Source organism: Ovis canadensis, chromosome 6 (assembly GCF_042477335.2).
Source record: "Ovis canadensis isolate MfBH-ARS-UI-01 breed Bighorn chromosome 6, ARS-UI_OviCan_v2, whole genome shotgun sequence".
Lineage (NCBI taxonomy): Eukaryota > Metazoa > Chordata > Mammalia > Artiodactyla > Bovidae > Ovis > Ovis canadensis.
This window is the reverse complement of record NC_091250.1, coordinates 75,439,621-75,456,667: the sequence shown is the minus strand read 5'-3', so window position 1 is coordinate 75,456,667 and position 17,047 is coordinate 75,439,621. Positions and strand designations below refer to the sequence as shown.

Below are 17,047 nucleotides of genomic sequence, written 5' to 3'. Positions count from 1 at the left end.
CCCCTTTTCCTCTCCTCAGCCTCTAATAACCACCATTCTACCTTCTGTTTCTATGAATTTGACTACTTTGGATACCTCATTCAAGTGACTGCTGCTGCTGCTGCTGCTGCTAAGTCGCTTCAGTCGTGACCAACTCTGTGTGACCCCATAGATGGCAGCCCACCAGGCTCCCCTGTCCCTGGGATTCTCCAGGCAAGAACACTGGAGTGGGTTGCCATGTCCTTCTCCAACGCGTGAAAGTGAAAAGTGAAAGTGAAGTTGCTCAGTCGTGTCCGACTCTCAGCGACCCCATGGACTATAGCCCACCAGACTCCTCAATCCACGAGATTGTGCAGGCAAGAGTACTGGAGCGGGGTGCCATTGCCTTCTCCCCATTCAAGTGGAATCATACAATATTTGTCTTTTTGCAACTAGCACATTTCAACTAGCAAATTCCTCAGGTTTCACCCATGTTGTAGTGTGTGACAGGAGTTCTTTCCTTTTTAAGGCTAAATATTTTATTGTGCATATGAGACAGCAGAGAGCAAGGCACAACCTTTAAAAGAATGACAGAACCAGAGGACATGACATAAACTGGTTAGAACCAACTAAGTCCAAGATGGCAAATGAGTCGACCTCCACTAGACCTTGAGCCTCAGTATACATTCATTGTAACACATCAGGATACTAAATGACACACCCACAGGTGTCATGACAGTTCCAAGGCCACCATAAAAGGTCAAATAGTAGGTGGTAGCCCAATTCTTGGAAATCCCCACCCCTTCCCTAACATAGCTAGAATACTCCTCCCCACCTCTATAAAAACTGATGACCCATACCCTGGTGCTTTCTGAGATGGCCACACTCCATCTATGGAGTGTGTATATCTCCCTGAATAGACTTTTCTTTCACTTTACTGTGGTTCAGTCTTGAATTCTTTTCTATTCTCAAAGCCAAGAACCCACACTTGACAGAGGTCCCAGGGACTTGACCATCCTCTTGTGCCCCACTTTCTTTCCTGCAACATACCCACCACATTTTGTTTATGTGTCCATCTGTCGATAAACATTTAGTTTGCTTCCACCTCTTGACTATTGTAAATAATGGTGCAGTGAACATAGGTATGTAAATATCTCTATGAGATCCTGTTTTCAATTCTTTTGGATATATACCCAGAAGTTGGATTGCTGGATTATACAGTAGTTCTATTTTTAATTTTTTGAGAAACTACCATTATTTTCCACGACAGTTGTACCACTTTATATTCCCACCAATAGCACAGTGTTCAAATCTCTCCACATCTTCCCTAACGCTTTCTGGGGAGTTTGTTTCCTCTTTTGCTTTTTTGGGTGCCACATTCCTCAGCCTGTAGAATCCTAGCTGCCTAACCAGGTAGGAATCCCATGCTCCCCGAAGTGGAAGCAGAGTCCTAACCACTGAACTGCCAGAGAATTCCTATTTTCTGTTTTGTTAATAATGGCCATCCTAATGGGTGTGAAGTGATATCTTAGTCTTGTTTTGATTTGTATTTCCCTGGATTAGAGATGTTGAGACTCTTTTCATGTGTGTGTTGCTTATTTTATATCACCTTTGGAGAAAGGTCTGTTCAAATCCTTCACCCATTTTTAAATAAATAGCTAATTTTATTTATTTGGCTGTGCCAGGTCTTAGTTTGGGCACCCAGGATCTTTAATCTTCATTTCAGCATGTGGGATCTAGGTCCCTAACCAGGAATCAAACCCGGGCCTCCTGCATTGGGAGTGCAGAGTCTTAGCCACTGGACTACCAGGGAAGTCCCCTTTGCCCATTTTTTAATCAAGTTAGATTCTTTATTGTTGAATTGTAGGAGTTCTTTATGGAGTCTGAATATTAACCCCTTGTCAGATATGTGATTTACAAATATTATCTTTCATTTAGAAAGTTGTCTTTTTACTCCGTTGACTGTGTCCTTTGAGGCATAAAAGTTTTAGTCTGAAGTAGTCCCATTTGTTTTGGAGAAGGAAATGGCAATGCACTCCAGTGTTTTTGCCTGAGAAACCCCATGGAAGGGGAGCCTGGCAAGCTGCAGTATATGGGGTCGCAAAATTAGACACGACTTAGAAACTAAACCACCATCACCCAGTCCCATTTGTTTATTTTGCCTTTATTGCTCGTGTTTTTGCTGTTATATCCAAGAGACCACTCATTCCCAAGTCCAATGTCATGAAAACTGACTCTTAAATCCCAAGAACGTTCTCCAGAGATTCCCTAGCAGGCCAGTGGTTAGGACTCCACGCTTTCACTGACGTGGCCCAGGTTAAGTCCCTAGTTGGGGAACTAAGATCCTGCAAGCCACTCAGCATGACAAAAAAAAGAGAAACCACACACACACACACACACACACACACACAAAATGCTCTCCAGATTCAGATTTTTGAAACTACCTGTGATGAAAGCCAAGTTTGTTCTTTCCAATCCAATACTTTCGTAAAATAAAATAAAAAATTACTAGAAGGTGAATTTAAAAAGAACGAAGACATCAAAAATGCAAGCTGATATTTTTATAAATAAATGAAACAAATTATCCTGTCAAATTGCCATAAAAGTTTCTAAATGCTTGTCCTCAGTTTCCATGATTATCTGGACACATACAGGTAATACTAGCTCAAGAATTCACTCCAGTCCACAGTGCACACTCTGAGACTTTGAGTAGCACTTCTCTAGATCTTCCTCAACGGTATGATATGGCAAATAAAGTAAAATATCCACTGTGTCTTTATGTAGCCATAGTGCCTCTATCGCTTATACACAGAGCATCTCCAAATAGTTAAGATTTCCTGTACACACACAAGGGCAAGAATGCCTTCAACCTGACCAATCTTCACTGTGACAATGTACAGTGGTCTAAATGACTCCCCTCCATCACCAAAGTTAGTCAAAACAAGAACTCAAAAGAATAAAGAAAAGTTACTCTCACTGTATCCTAGTTCCCTGTAGCAGCCCAAACACCTTTATCCTCCATCCCCCACTTAGCCAACCAAAATCCTACAATTAGCAAAGAAGGATCCTTTTCTGTGTGTAAAAGGTGTAGAACTACTCAAAGAATTTTTACTTCTTTTACTTTATCTCAAGGTTTTAGGAGAGAAATCAACACAAGAGGTTAGAGGAAATGCTTCTGACCCTGTTGATGTCACATCGTCTCAGTCAGAACAGCTGTGGAATTCACTATTGTGGCAGTGCCACACCGGTCCTTTTTGCAGCATGTGTCAATAGAGCTCAGCCATCTCAAATGTACTGGGAGAAAGTCAGTTTGACCCAGTCCTGTATTTCCTAGAAAGAGACCAACACTTGCTATGAACAGACTCAGGAATATCTGCAAGGAGAACACGATCTTACAAAGGCAAAGCGATTGGAAGTGTTACTGTGGAATCTGTCCTAAAGCTGAAAGAGGGCACAAGAATAGGCTACTTTTACTTGGATTGTATGCTTATTTGTAGTGGCTTATGGGGGTGAGGGTGGGGCTTCCCAGGTGGCTCTAATGGTAAAGAATCCACCTGCCAAGGCAAGAGATGAAAGAGGCATGGGTTCGATCCCTGGTCTGGAAGATCCCCTAGAGTAGGAAATGGTGACCCATTCCAGTATTCTTGCCTGGAAAAATTCCATAGACAGAGGAGCCTGCTGGGCTATGGTCCTCCATGGGGTCGCAAAGAGTCAGACAGACTGAGGGACTGAGCGCACACACACATGGGGGCAAGGGTACCTGAGGAAGAATGTGATATTCCTCTGGGGTCAGGATTTAAGGTGGAGCAAGTAAGTCACTCCTCTAGGGGGTAAAACGTAAGTGATGCCCAGAAAACTCAGTAATCAAGATGAATACTATTTAATATAATACTTAAAAAATAAAACCTGGTGCAAAAACTCCCATTAAAAAAAAAAACAACAAAATACCACATTGTTAAAGATAGGATCAATATTACTGATTTACTCTTGTTTCAGGCACCAGTATAGATAGGCATATCACTGCTTGGCACTACCACTGAACAAAGATTACCTGAAGACAGAGCTGCTTTTCGAAAACTATTTCTTTTTGGTTTTTCTGTTTTGTTTTTGTTTCTCAAGAAAATCTGAATAGTCATGATCAAAGCAACTTCTTGGAAGTCACCTCCACAATTCTCAGGATTAAGATAGCTGATCATTGACCTTTCTAACCCCTTCTTTTGAAAAGTCTCCTACAGAGAATCCCCTGGCGGTCCAGTGCCTAGGACTCTGTGCTTTCACTGCAGAGGCCCCAGTGTCAGTCTTTGATGGGGGCACTAAGTTCCCGCAAGCCACGCACTGGGGCCAAAAAAGAAAAACCAGAAATATAAACCTCATCTTCAGTAAAACTAGGAAGTATTTGTATCCCCAAACCCCAACATAGACAAAAAGCAGGTGGAATAGTCAGCAGAATTTTGAAGACTACTCTCAAGAAGCAAGACTACCTCGGGAAAGATTGAAACCTGTAGTACCCTGGAAGGTAGTGGTAGGAATAGGGCATTGAAAGCAGTGAGTGGTGTCTGAAAAGACTGAAAAAGTAGCGCTACAAACCTCACTCCGTCAGTCAGGACCTCCCCTCCCCCACGCCCGCAGTACTTTCTGGGTGGGAGGAGGCTTTCTGGGGAGCAACAGGCGGGAAGAGGGCAGAGGTGAGGATTTAATGAAAATGAAAGTCTGCATTCTGAACTGAGATTCCCCAGTCCTCTTACCTCACTCAGTGCTACAGCTGCCAACAGCCAGGCTTATCCTTCCCGGCGGATTAGAGGCACTTTTTCTAGATAAACTAAATTGCTACAGAGAAAGTACCTACACACACTGACATTTGGGGGACCACACCCACACCCACAAGCTCGCTGGCTACCTCTTTAATCTAAATATAAGCCCACAAGCTGACAAGACCTACCCACTCACACAGAGCTTCCAATCAAGTTTGCAGCCATTCATTTGAAAATCTGAACAAACATCCAAGGATCACCAGATCTTTGAGGAAAGTTTCCAACAGTACAGACAGAGACCAAAACAAATAAACCCGAGGGGGCAAAGAAGAACTCAGGGGAACAGATAATGCAGAGGTAGCCAAACATTTCAAAAAGTAAATTAACATTCTCAAGGAGATAAGATTTTGTATTCCTGAAATAAGACTGAAATTCTCTCAGGAAGGAAGGAAGGAAAGGGAGAGAGGGAAGGAAATGACAGGGAGAAGGAAGAAACATTAGAAAACAAAAGGTGCTTTTGCAAATTAAAAATGAGGGTGAAGTAAAAAATATAAGAAAATTAAAAGGTTAAGCCAGGAAGTTCAACATTTAACTAAGAGTTCCAAAAAGAGAGAACAGAACAATGTTATCAAAATAGCACAAGAACATTTCCCAGAAATAAAGCCCAAGTGTCCAGTTTAAGAGTATATTGAATATACAGATATGGAATCCTTATGTTGTACACTTAATATAACTAATATAATGTTATGTGTCAATTATATCTCACTTTTTAAGACCACTTTGAGTGCCCATTATAATAAATTTTAAAAATAGCAATTCAAATACATATGAACTTGAAATTTCAGAATGCAACAAGAGATGATTCTAGAAGCTTTCAAAGAAAGATCACATACCAAAAAAAATGGAAATTAAATAGTATTTAATTTCTCAGTAACAATGGATGCTAGAAGACAATGGATAATTGTCATCAAAATTCAGAATTAGAAAACAAATTTTAAACTTAGATATATTTAGAGATGCATAGTATCAAAATGTTTATCTTCTTTTTACCCTTGCTCCAGATGCTATTGGGGGATTCACTCCAGCAAAATAAAAGAGTAAACCAAGAAAGCATAGGTCATCAGATTCAGGACTCTGTATTGTCCAAGGATGACTGCTATGTGATAGGTCTAGAAAGAAATCAGTACAGATCCAAGTCTGAGGCCAGACTTCTCTCTAAGAGGGAGGTCTACATGGAGAGGAAATGACAATGAAGTGTGAAAAATGGAATTCACAGGCACTTTACAGAGGAAGGAAGTGGAAGGAAATTCTTCAAACCTAGCTAGAAGTTCAAAGAAAACTAAGCAGAGGGGTGAAAAAGGTGGGGTGGGTAGAGGTTAATGTCATTATTCCACACTCAGGCTAAGAAGTAAACAGCATAAATGTGTAAAGCATATTAATATGCTGCTGCTGCTGCTGCTAAGTCACTTCAGTCGTGTCCGACTCTGTGCGACCCCATAGATGGCAGCCCACCAGGCTCCCCCGTCCCTGGGATTCTCCAGGCAAGAACACTGGAGTGGGTTGCCATTTCCTTCTCCAATGCATGAAAGTGAAAAGTGAAAGTGAAGTCACTCAGTTGTGTCCCACTCTTAGCGACCCCATGGACTAAGGCCTACCAGGCTCCTCCGTCCATGCGATTTTCCAGGCAAGAGTACTGGAGTGGGATGCCATCGCCTTCTAGTGGTATTGAAAACTGGAAAATTAGGGAGGAATCTCATATTTTCCTAAATACAGAAAAACCTTTAGGCATAAAGATATGCTTTACAGTAACTAATTATAAAACCAAATATTGAAAGCAATCTAAATGTCCTACAAGTGGGGAAAAGTTAAATAAATTGTGACTTATCACTTCATGAAAATTAAATTAATAACACTACAATCATTGCTGCACAGCAACAATTCATTAGAGAACCTGCCTTGAGAGCAGCTTAAGTTGAAAGAACAGAGAAGAGAATGAGAGTTGCTTGTGTGCTACTGATAGGGATAGAATAGGATAGTTATACGGGTAGTTGTAGAAGTCCCAGTAGGGAACTACAGATAGGGAGGGAAACCTAGGAAACTTTGGGAGACCACTGTAAGTTAATGATCACTCAAGCTTTTGGAAGGTGGAATTAAGCAGACTTGCTTAACTCTAAAGCCATAAATAAAAGCATGAGATATGCCCCAGGCCATTAGGTGAAAGAAAAATGTTACCGCTCTTCTCAGTTCAGTTCAGTTCAGTCGCTCAGTTGTGTCCAACTTTTTGCAACTCCATGAACCACAGCATGCCAGGCCTCCCTGTCCTCACCAACTGCTGGAGTCTACCCAAACCCATGTCCATTGAGTCGGTGATGCCATCCAACCATCTCATCCTCTTTTGTCCCCTTCTGCCTTCAATCTTTCCCAGCAACAGGGTCTTTTCAAATGAGTCAGCTCTTCGCAGCAGGTGGCCAAAGTATTGGAGTTTCAGCTTCAGCATCAGTCTTTCCAATGAACACCCAGGACTGATCTCCTTTCGGATGGACTGGTTGGATCTCCTTGCAGTCCAAGGGACTCTCAAGAGTCTTCTCCAACACCACAGTTCAAAAACATCAATTCTTCAGTGCTCAGCTGTCTTTATAGTCCAACTCTCACATCCATACATGACCACTGGAAAAACCATAGCCTTGACTAGACGGACCATTCTTCTAATATGATAATCTGAGTTTGACCTCATAGGGTCAGACACTCTCCTGCCTGATATGAAGAAGTTAGTGATGTATAAGACTCAAGACTATGTCTACTTGAAGAAGGTGGTCTCTTCCCCTCCCCTTTGACTATAAAACTGTAGCCCACTTAATCCTTCGGGTGGGCTTCCCTCATAGCTCAATCGGTAAAGAATCTGCCTGCAATGCAGGAGACTTGGATTCGATTCCTGGATTGGGAAGATCCCCTGGAGAAGGAAATGGCAACCCTCTCCAGTATTCTTGCGTGGAGAATCCCATGGACGGAGGAGCCTGGAGGGCTACAGTCCATGTGGTCTCAAGAGTCGGACACGACTAAGTGACTTTCACTTTCATTAATCCTTGGGGCAGAGCTCCCTCGCCTACCTGCTTGCGTCTCTTACAAGATTTATATTAATAACTCTGTTTCTTGCCTATCACTTTGCCCCTCACTGAATTCCTTCTGCACTGAGACACAAAGAACCTGAGCCTCAATAAATCTAGAGGACAGGTAAGTGATAAAAAGTTTGTGATTTTAAGCCCCAAGTAGGGTTTTGGCTGGGTTCGAGTCCCAATCTGAGGTGAAGGGTTTTATTACTACTGTGAGAAACTAAAATCAAATGCCTACAGAAAGATCAGTCAATCAAGTAAATCCCCACACAGGCAGCCTCAGAGCCCCTACGTGGCTAATATTCAGTATTGTCAGTAGGAAGTAGGAAACAGAAGGTAGATGTTTTGGTAAACCTATATCTGATGGCTTTGGGAAAAAATACAGGCGGGTTAGTAATGCCATGATCTCAAAATTGTACCACCTGGAACGAGACAGATGACAGGAGCAATGTCAGCCTACCTCAGGAGTGACCTCATTCACTGTGCAATGGGAAATCATTGGCGAAAGGTCTTGGATATATCCAAGATCAGAGGAGTCACATTCTCCTTTTCCTAGGACCAGAACCTCAGCCGATCAAAAAAGCTACCCTTCATCCCCAGCAACTCCAGGCATGAAGTCCTGGCTGCTTTTAAATAGGATCAGTGAGGCAAGGAAGCAGGGACCCTGGGTAAACCTCCTGATGACTACAAGCCCCAGAGGCTCCAAAGTCATCTGCCCCAACTCTCTGAGCCTTATGCAATATGACTGTTAGATGGCTTCAACAGCAGGGCCCTTTATGGCTTGAGAAACTGAAAACCTTGGCCCTACATTCCCCATCCCCACCCCCAAAACAAGACAAAACACTCCATGAGTACAGGAGTCTGTATTACATTTTCTTGTCTTAGGTAAGACTATTTTGAGATAGAAACTGCAATCAGAAAGTAAAAGTTCACTGTAAGAATACAGGGGAAATCTGTTGAACCTATAGGTTTGAAACATAGCCAGGGAACCAAGAATGGAAAGCTATCACAAACAAACCCAAATGCCCTCTTAGTCTCTAGTCTGCCTGTCTGTCCCTTTCGTCTTCCTTACACTCCTCCATCCCTCCCTCTCCCTCCCTGTCTCTCTCTGTGTGCCTTTCCTCCCTCCCCACAAGGACTCTCCCTCTGTTCTCTCCTTGGGTGGGCTTCATCCTCTTCCCTCTCCCACCCACTGGCAAACCTGGAGAGACAGTTTTGTCTCCTGCTGAGCTTGCTTTTTCTTATGAGAAACATACCCCTTCCACACTTCCGCCTCCATTTTATTGAATAAAATTCTCTGTGGTTTACAAATATCAAGTACTTCTGACCAATTTTGAACTTGCTGGCTCAATTGGCCTTCTCCAGCAGCAGTCTGGCAAAAATCCCAGTCCTCAATCAATCCAATTGTTCATATTATCCATTTGTGTACCTGTGCTGCTGTGAATACCTGGAGAAAACCAGCACTATGAATTCATGGTTTCTGGTCTCCACTGGGCTCTTATAACACTGTCTAGGAATTCTCTGACTCCCCCATCCTGTTCACACACCCATTTTCACAGATCTTCCTTACTCTTCTCACATCTCCAATCCTACTGCCTCTCCATCACTAGTACCAAATTTCCATGTTGATTACAATAGAAAGAAAATGGAAGTGGTGATAATAGTAGAGTGTGTGAGTGAGTGAAAGTCGCTCAGTCGTGTCCGACTCTTTGCGACCCCATGGCCTGTACAGTCCATGGCATTCTCCAGGCCAGAATACTGGAACGGGTAGTCTTTCCCTTCTCCAGGGGCTCTTCCCAACCCAGCGATCGAACCCAAGTCTTCTGCATTGCAGGCAGATCCTTTACCAGCTGAGCCACAAGAGAACCCCAAATAGTAGAAAGCTGTTAGAAATAACAATGGAGGAGAAACATAATAAAAATAATAAAACTGCTAATTCTTATCAGCTAAACATGCTTTGATCTTCTTTTCCTATTAACAAGACAGACATCTCTTCCCTTCCCTTCAGTACAGTTCAGTACAGTCGCTCAGTCGTGTCCAACTCTTTGTGACCCCATGAATTGCAGCATGCCAGGCCTCCCTGTCCGTCAACAACTCCCAGAGTTCACTCAGACTCACGTCCATTGAGTCGGTGATGCCATCCAGCCATCTCATCCTCTGTCGTCCCCTTCTCCTCCTGCCCTCAATCCCTCCCGGCATCAGAGGCTTTCCCAATGAGTCAGCTCTTTGCATGAGGTGGCCAAAGTACTGGAGTTTCAACTTTAGCATCATTCCTTCCAAAGAAATCCCAAGGCTGATCTCCTTTAGAATGGACTGGTTGGATTTCCTTGCAATCCAAGGGACTCTCAAGAGTCTTCTCCAACACCACAGTTCAAAAGCATCAATTCTTAGGCGCTCAGCTTTCTTCACAGTCCTACTCTCACATGCATACATGACTACTGGAAAAACCATAGCCTTGACTAGACGGACCGTTGTTGGCAAAGTAACGTCTCTGCTTTTCAATATGTTATCTAGGTTGGTCATAACATTCCGTCCAAGAAGTAAGTGTCTTTTAATTTCATGGCTGCAATCACAACCTGCAGTGATTTTGAAACCCCCAAAAATAAAGTCTGACACTGTTTCCACTGTTTCCCCATCTATTTCCCATGAAGTGATGGGACTGGATGCCATGATCTTCATTTTCTGAATGTTGAGCTTTAAGCCAACTTTTTCACTCTCCTCTTTCACTTTCATCAAGAGGCTTTTTAATTCCTCTTCACTTTCTGCCATAAGGGTGGTGTCATCTGCATATCTGAGGTTAATGATATTTCTCCCGGCAATCTTATTCCAGCTTGTGCTTCTTCCAGCCCAGTATTTCTCATGATGTACCCTGCATAGGAGTTAAATAAGCAGGGTGACAATATATAGCCTTGACGTACTCCTTTTCCTGTTTGGAACCAGTCTGTTGTTCCATGTTTAGTTCTAACTGTTGCTTCCTGACCTGCTTTATAGGTTTCTCAAGAGGCAAGTCAGGTGGTCTGGTATTCCCATCTCTTTCAGAATTTTCCACAGTTTATTGTGTTCCACAAAGTCAAAGGTTTTGGCATAGTCAAGAAAGCAGAAATAGATGTTTTTCTGGAACTCTCTTGCTTTTTCGACGATCCAGCGGATGTTGGCAATTTGATCTCTGGTTCCTCCTCCTTTTCTAAAACCAGCTTGAACATCAGGGAGTTCACGGTTCACATATTGCTGAAGCCTGACTTGGAGAATTTTGAGCATTACTTTACTAGCATGTGAGATCAGTGCAATTGTGCAGTAGTTTGAACATTCTTTGGCATTGCCTTTCTTTGGGATTGGAATGAAAACTGACCTTTTCCAGTCCTGTGGCCACTGCTGAGTTTTCCAAATTTGCTGGCATATTGAGTGCAGCACTTTCACAGCATCATCTTTCAGGATTTGAAACAGCTCAACTGGAATTCCATCACCTCCACTAGCTTTGTTCATAGTGATGTTTTCTAAGGTCCACTTGACTTCACATTCCAGGATGTCTGGCTCTAGGTGAGTGATCACAGCATTGTGATTATCTGGGTCGTGAAGATCTTTTTTGTACAGTTCTTCCATGTATTCTTGCCACCTCTTCTTAATATCTTCTGCTTCTGTTAGGTCCCTACCATTTCTGTCCTTTATCGAGCCCATCTTTGCATGAAGTGTTCCCTTGGTATTTCTAACTTTTTGGGAGAGATCTCTAGTCTTTTCCATTCTGTTGTTTTCCTCTATTTCTTTGCATTGATCGCTAAGGAAGGCTTTCTTATCTCTCCTTGCTATTCTTTGGAACTCTGCATTCAGATGCTTATATCTTTCCTTTTCTCCTCTGCTTTTTACTTCTCTTCTTTTCACAGCTATTTGTAAGGCCTCCCCAGACAGCCATTTTGCTTTTTTGCATTTCTTTTCCATGGGGATGATCTTGATCCCTGTCTCCTGTACAATGTCATGAACCTCCGTCCATAGTTCATCAGGCACTCTGTCTATCAGATCTAGTCTCTTAAATCTATTTCTCACTTCCGCTGTATAATCATAAGGGATTTGATTTAGGTCATACCTGAATGGTCTAGTGGTTTTCCCTGCTTTCTTCAATTTAAGTCTGAATTTGGCAATAAGGAGTTCATGATCTGAGCCACAGTCAGCTCCTGGTCTTGTTTTTGTTGACTGTATAGAGCTTCTCCATCTTTGGCTGCAAAGAATATAATCAATCTGATTTCGGTGTTGACCATCTGGTGATGTCCATGTGTAGAGTCTTCTCTTGTGTTGTTGGAAGAGGGTTTTTGCTAGGACCAGTGCGTTCTCTTGGCAAAACTCTATTAGTCTTTGCCCTGCTTCATTCTGTACTCCAAGGCCAAATTTGCCTGTTACTCCAGGTGTTTCTTGACTTCCTACCTTTGCATGCCAGTCCCCTATAATGAAAAGGACATCTTTTTTGGGTGTCAGTTCTAGAAGATCTTGTATAGAACCGTTCAATTTCAGCGTTACTGGTTGGGGCATAGACTTGGATTACCATGATATTGAATGCTTTGCCTTGGAAACGAACAGAGATCATTCTGTCGTTTTTGAGATTGCATCCAAGTACTGCATTTCAGACTCTTTTGTTGACAATGATGGCTATTCCATTTCTTCTAAGGGATTCCTGCCCAAAGTAGTAGATATAATGGTAACCTGAGTTAAATTCACCCATCCCAGTCCATTGTAGTTCGCTGATTCCTAGAATGTCAACGTTCACTCTTGCCATCTCTTGTTTGACCACTTCCAATTTGCCTTGATTCATGGACCTAACATTCCAGGTTCCTATGCAATATTGCTCTTTACAGCATTGGACTTTGTTTCTATCACCAGTCACATCCACAACTGGGTATTGTTTTTGCTTTGTTCCATCCCTTCATTATTTCTGGAGTGATTTCTCCACTGATCTCCAGTAGCGTATTGGGCACCTACTGACCTGGGGAGTTCCTCTTTCAGTATGCTATCATTTTGCCTTCTCATACTGTTCATGGGGTTCTCAAAGCAAGAATACTGAAGTGGTTTGCCATTCCCTTCTCCAATGAACCACATTCTGTCAGACCTCTCCATCATGACCTGCCTCTCTTATATATTATTATACTTGCTGAAGGTCACCCACCAGCGAACCTTTTTTTTTTTTTTTTGGCACCATGCCTAGTTTGTGAGATTTTAATTCCTGGACCAGGGATCAAACTGAGGCCTTTGGCAGTGAGACCACAGAGTGCTAACCACTGATCTGCCAAGGAATTCCCAGCATCCTTTAAAATTTTTAATTTTAATTTTTTTAAAGAAAAGTTTGTATTAAACACAAACTCTTTTAGCCTGTGTACTGGGTGAACTAGACCGATATGGCTTCCCTCGTGGCTCAGCTAGTAAAGAATCCGCCTGCAATGTGGGAGACCTGGGTTCGATCCCTGGATTAGGAAGATCCCCTGGAGAAGGGAAAGGCTACCCATTCCAGTGGCCTGGAGAATTCCATGGACTGTATAGACTATGGGGTCGCAAAGAGTCAGGCACAACTGAGCTACTTTCACCTGTCAACTTTCCCAGAAATCAGACTTTGAGTTAAGAATTAAAATCTGATCTGTTACATAACAGGGAGTACAGGGTGCTATGGAAATAGCAAAGAAATTTAATCTTACATAGGAAGTCAAATAAGATCTTGAGAAAGGTAAAATTGAAAGCTGTCACTTAAGGGTTGTATCAAAATAGTTTAATAAGAAGGAAAAGTTTTAAATGCTCTGCAGCTCTAACCAAAATCTTATCAGAGATTTCTGTGAAACTTGACAAGCTCATTCTAAAATTGATTTGGAAAAGAATAAGATTAAGAAGACCCAAAACAATTTGGAGAGGAATAAGATGGAGAAAGTTGTCTTGTCAAGTCCTATTTTTAAATTATAATAATTAAGACCCATGATCTTGGTACAGAAATAATATCAGATCAATGAAACCCTCTGCATGCTGTGCTTTCCTAGTTATCCTCAAGACACTACCTGACTACAACTGCCCCTAGAGAATCTCTGACTGCCCCTCCCTCACCATCTTGACTAGGTTTCATCCTATGGTGCTTCCACGAGTAAGAAGTAAGCACTCTTACTTCTCCATCACAGAACTTAACACATCCTCTCCAATATCTGTTTCCCTATCTGTCTCTCTATTAGGACAGAGACAATTACTCTTTTCCACTGTTGATCCTTAGCCTCCTAGCCTTCCTTTAAGGGAGGACTTAAAGTGCTACCTCAAAGGTGATATAAAGATACTATCCTGACCATACCTCGCCAGTGTCTTAACTACTGCTGACTTTGCAGCCACTTTCCCTCCTTTATTGTAGATTTCATCAGTTCTGACCATAGTCATTTTCTCCTAAAGCCAGAAAATTTTCCAAATTTTGACATGTAGACAGACATGTCAAAATCCATCAAAAAATTTTTGAGGATTTATTTATTTGGCTGCTCTAGGTCTTAGTTATGGCATGCAAGATCTTTAGTTGGGACATGTGGGATCTCGTTCCCTGACCAAGGATCAAACCCAGGCCCTCTGCGTTGGGAACTCAGAGTCTTAGCCGCTGAACCACCAGGAAGTCCTCATCAAAAATTTGTCTTTGCAGTTTCTTGACATCCCAATCTTTGAACAGACTTCTTTTCTTCACCTCAGTCTCTCATTCAGAGATTTATAAGTATACCTTTAAAATTATGAATTCAACCTTTCTGCTAAAGATATTAATGAGGATCATCCAAATGAAAACAGTCAGAGATTATTTATTCAGAGCTTGTAATGGCAAAGTAGTCAGTCACCATCACTTGCTTTTAGCAAGCAGGAAAACTTATATATATATATATATATATATATATATATATATATATATATATATATATGCTTTTCCATTTAGTTCATTACAGGTTATACAGTTCCCTGGGCTATACAGTAGGATCTTATTGTTTATATATTTTACATATAGTAGTCAGCCAGTTCAGTTGCTCAGTCATGTCTGACTCTTTGCAATCCCATGCACTGCAGCACACCAGGCTTCCCTGTCCATCACCAACTCAAACTCATGTCCATTGAGTCCGTGATTCCATCCAACCATCTCATCCTCTGTCGTCCCCTTCTTCTCCTGCCTTCAGTCTTTTCTATGGTCTTTTCCAATGAGTCGGTTCTTCACATCAGGTGGCCAAAGTATTGGAGTTTCAGCTTCAGCATCAGTCCTTCCAATGAATATTCAGGACTGATTTCCTTTAGGATTGACTGATTGGATCTCCTTACAGTCCAAGGTACTCTCAAGAGTCTTCTCCAACATCATAGTTCAAAAGCATCAATTCTTTGGTGCTCAGCTTTCTTTACAATCCAACCGTGTATCTGCTAATCCCATACTCCTTATTTATCCCTTCCCTCCCCTTCCCCCTTTAGTAACCATAAATTTGTCCTCTCTATCTGTGGGTCTGTTTCTGCTTTGTAATTAAGTTCATTTGTATCATTTTTTAGATTCCACATATAAGTGATATCATATGATATTTGCTTTCTCTGACTTACTTCACTTAGTATGATAATCTTGAGGTCCATCCGTGTTGCTACAAATGGCATTATTTCATTCTTTTTATGGCTGAGTAATATTCTGTTGTATCTATATATCATATCTTATTTACTTATTTATCTGTTAATGAACATTTAGGTTGCTTCCATATCTTGGCTGTTATAAATTGTGCTGCTATGAACACTGAGGTGTATATATCTTTTCAAATTAAAGTTTTCTCTGGACACATGTCCAGTAAGTTCAGGGAGAGTTACCTGCCTAATGATGCCTAATGGAGGATGTTTTTAATTCAAACTAAATTGACTGTACTCTTTATGGAGAGGACTCGAGTACGGTACTCTTTGTGTGCTTTTTGCCACAGCGACCTGGCCAGAGGTCACTTTCTAGCTCTCATGTTCTCAACTTCATTATTGAAAACCCTAGTCAAATTTCAGCTCTCCCATACTAGGTGAATGTGAAGATTCTCACTTAACTCAAAAACAGCTGCTAAAGAACAGCTGATTAAATTAGAGTCTATTTATATTTCTGTGTAGAAAACAAACTTTTCTTCTCATTTTGAAAAGAGTCTATAATTGCAAACAGCATAATACAAATTTTGTTAACTTAAATTCTTTAAAAAAGAATTTATCAGAAATGTGTCAGAGTTGTTCATAGAATCAAAGGGAGAACTGAAGACACGAATACCTGAAAAGATAGCAGCAAGGGCAGCCCCTGGAACCTGGAACTAAATGACCAATACTTTCAAAGGCTGCCTTTCAACAAATATTCACTAAACTCCAACTACACGCCTGGCACCACCCTGAGCCCAGTACAATCAAACACTATCCTTGTCCTTCAAGGGAAGAAAAGGAAGAAGGTCAAGTAAGCCTTTACCAAAGAAGAAAGGCTTGAAATAGGTTTTAAGTTAGAGTCTGCTGGGTGGATCAGGGAGACAAGAGCATGAATAATATGCAAAGATGCCAGAAATGGTGGATGGCATATAGGGGAGACATAGTAGTTAGGGAGGCAGGGAAGGACACTGGAGGACTTTATGTGCAGTCCCTAAAACTAAAGGGACACTCTGGGGGCTGTGGAGGATGGGAGTCAGGAGAAGGGTGAGGAACTCAGTCCTGACCATACCGGACAGGGATGGACCATACCTGGACAGTTGATGAAGCTGCCTCTGTCTGAAGCTTCAGCTACACCAAAGTCACATGAGAGTCTAAATTTAAGATCAAATAAAGTTGGCCTAAGACTAGCTGCGTGGTGGAAAGTGAAAGTGTTAGTCGATGAGTCATGTCCAAGTTTTTGTGACTCCATGGACTGTAGCCCGCCAGGCTCCTTTGTCCATGGAATTCTCCAGGCAAGGATATTGGAGTGGGTAACCATTGCCTTCTCCAGGGTATCTTCCTCACCCAGGGATCGAACCCAGGTCTCCAATATTACAGGCAGATTCTTAACCATCTGAGCCACCAGGGACTCCCTCTGAGCCACCAGGGAAGCCCCACTTGGTGGTGGAATGATTCTAAACAGATCAAAAGACCCAGAGGTTTGATGTAAATTTGGTGAATAAGAATCAAAAATGTAAAAATCTGGACAGCAAAAACAAAAATGTTCTGAGTGAACACCAGAGATAAGAGCTTAATGCTCACAGATGGACTATGTATGAATTGAGTCAGCTCCGCTTT

General features: G+C 41.9%; 1 protein-coding gene and 1 long non-coding RNA gene across 4 annotated transcripts in view; one reads left to right on the top strand and one right to left on the bottom strand.

The window, feature by feature from the left end:
• Nucleotides 1-4,814, bottom strand: part of N4BP2 (NEDD4 binding protein 2) — a 104,451-nt gene extending 99,637 nt beyond the window's left edge. The window contains exon 1 of the mRNA XM_069593917.1: nucleotides 4,704-4,814. The gene's annotated coding sequence lies outside the window, so the exon portion shown is untranslated. The remainder of the gene's footprint in view (nucleotides 1-4,703) is intronic.
• The window catches only part of LOC138442506 (uncharacterized), a 68,524-nt gene that overhangs the window by 27,345 nt on the left and 24,132 nt on the right, over nucleotides 1-17,047 (top strand). The window contains exon 3 of one of the 3 annotated variants that reach the window (XR_011257756.1): nucleotides 86-1,629. The exons of 1 other annotated variant lie outside the window; for it this stretch is intronic. This is a non-coding gene — a long non-coding RNA (uncharacterized lncRNA). Of the gene's footprint in view, nucleotides 1-85; nucleotides 1,630-17,047 lie in introns of those variants that run through there. One more of the 3 variants, XR_011257754.1, reaches the window with a different exon arrangement.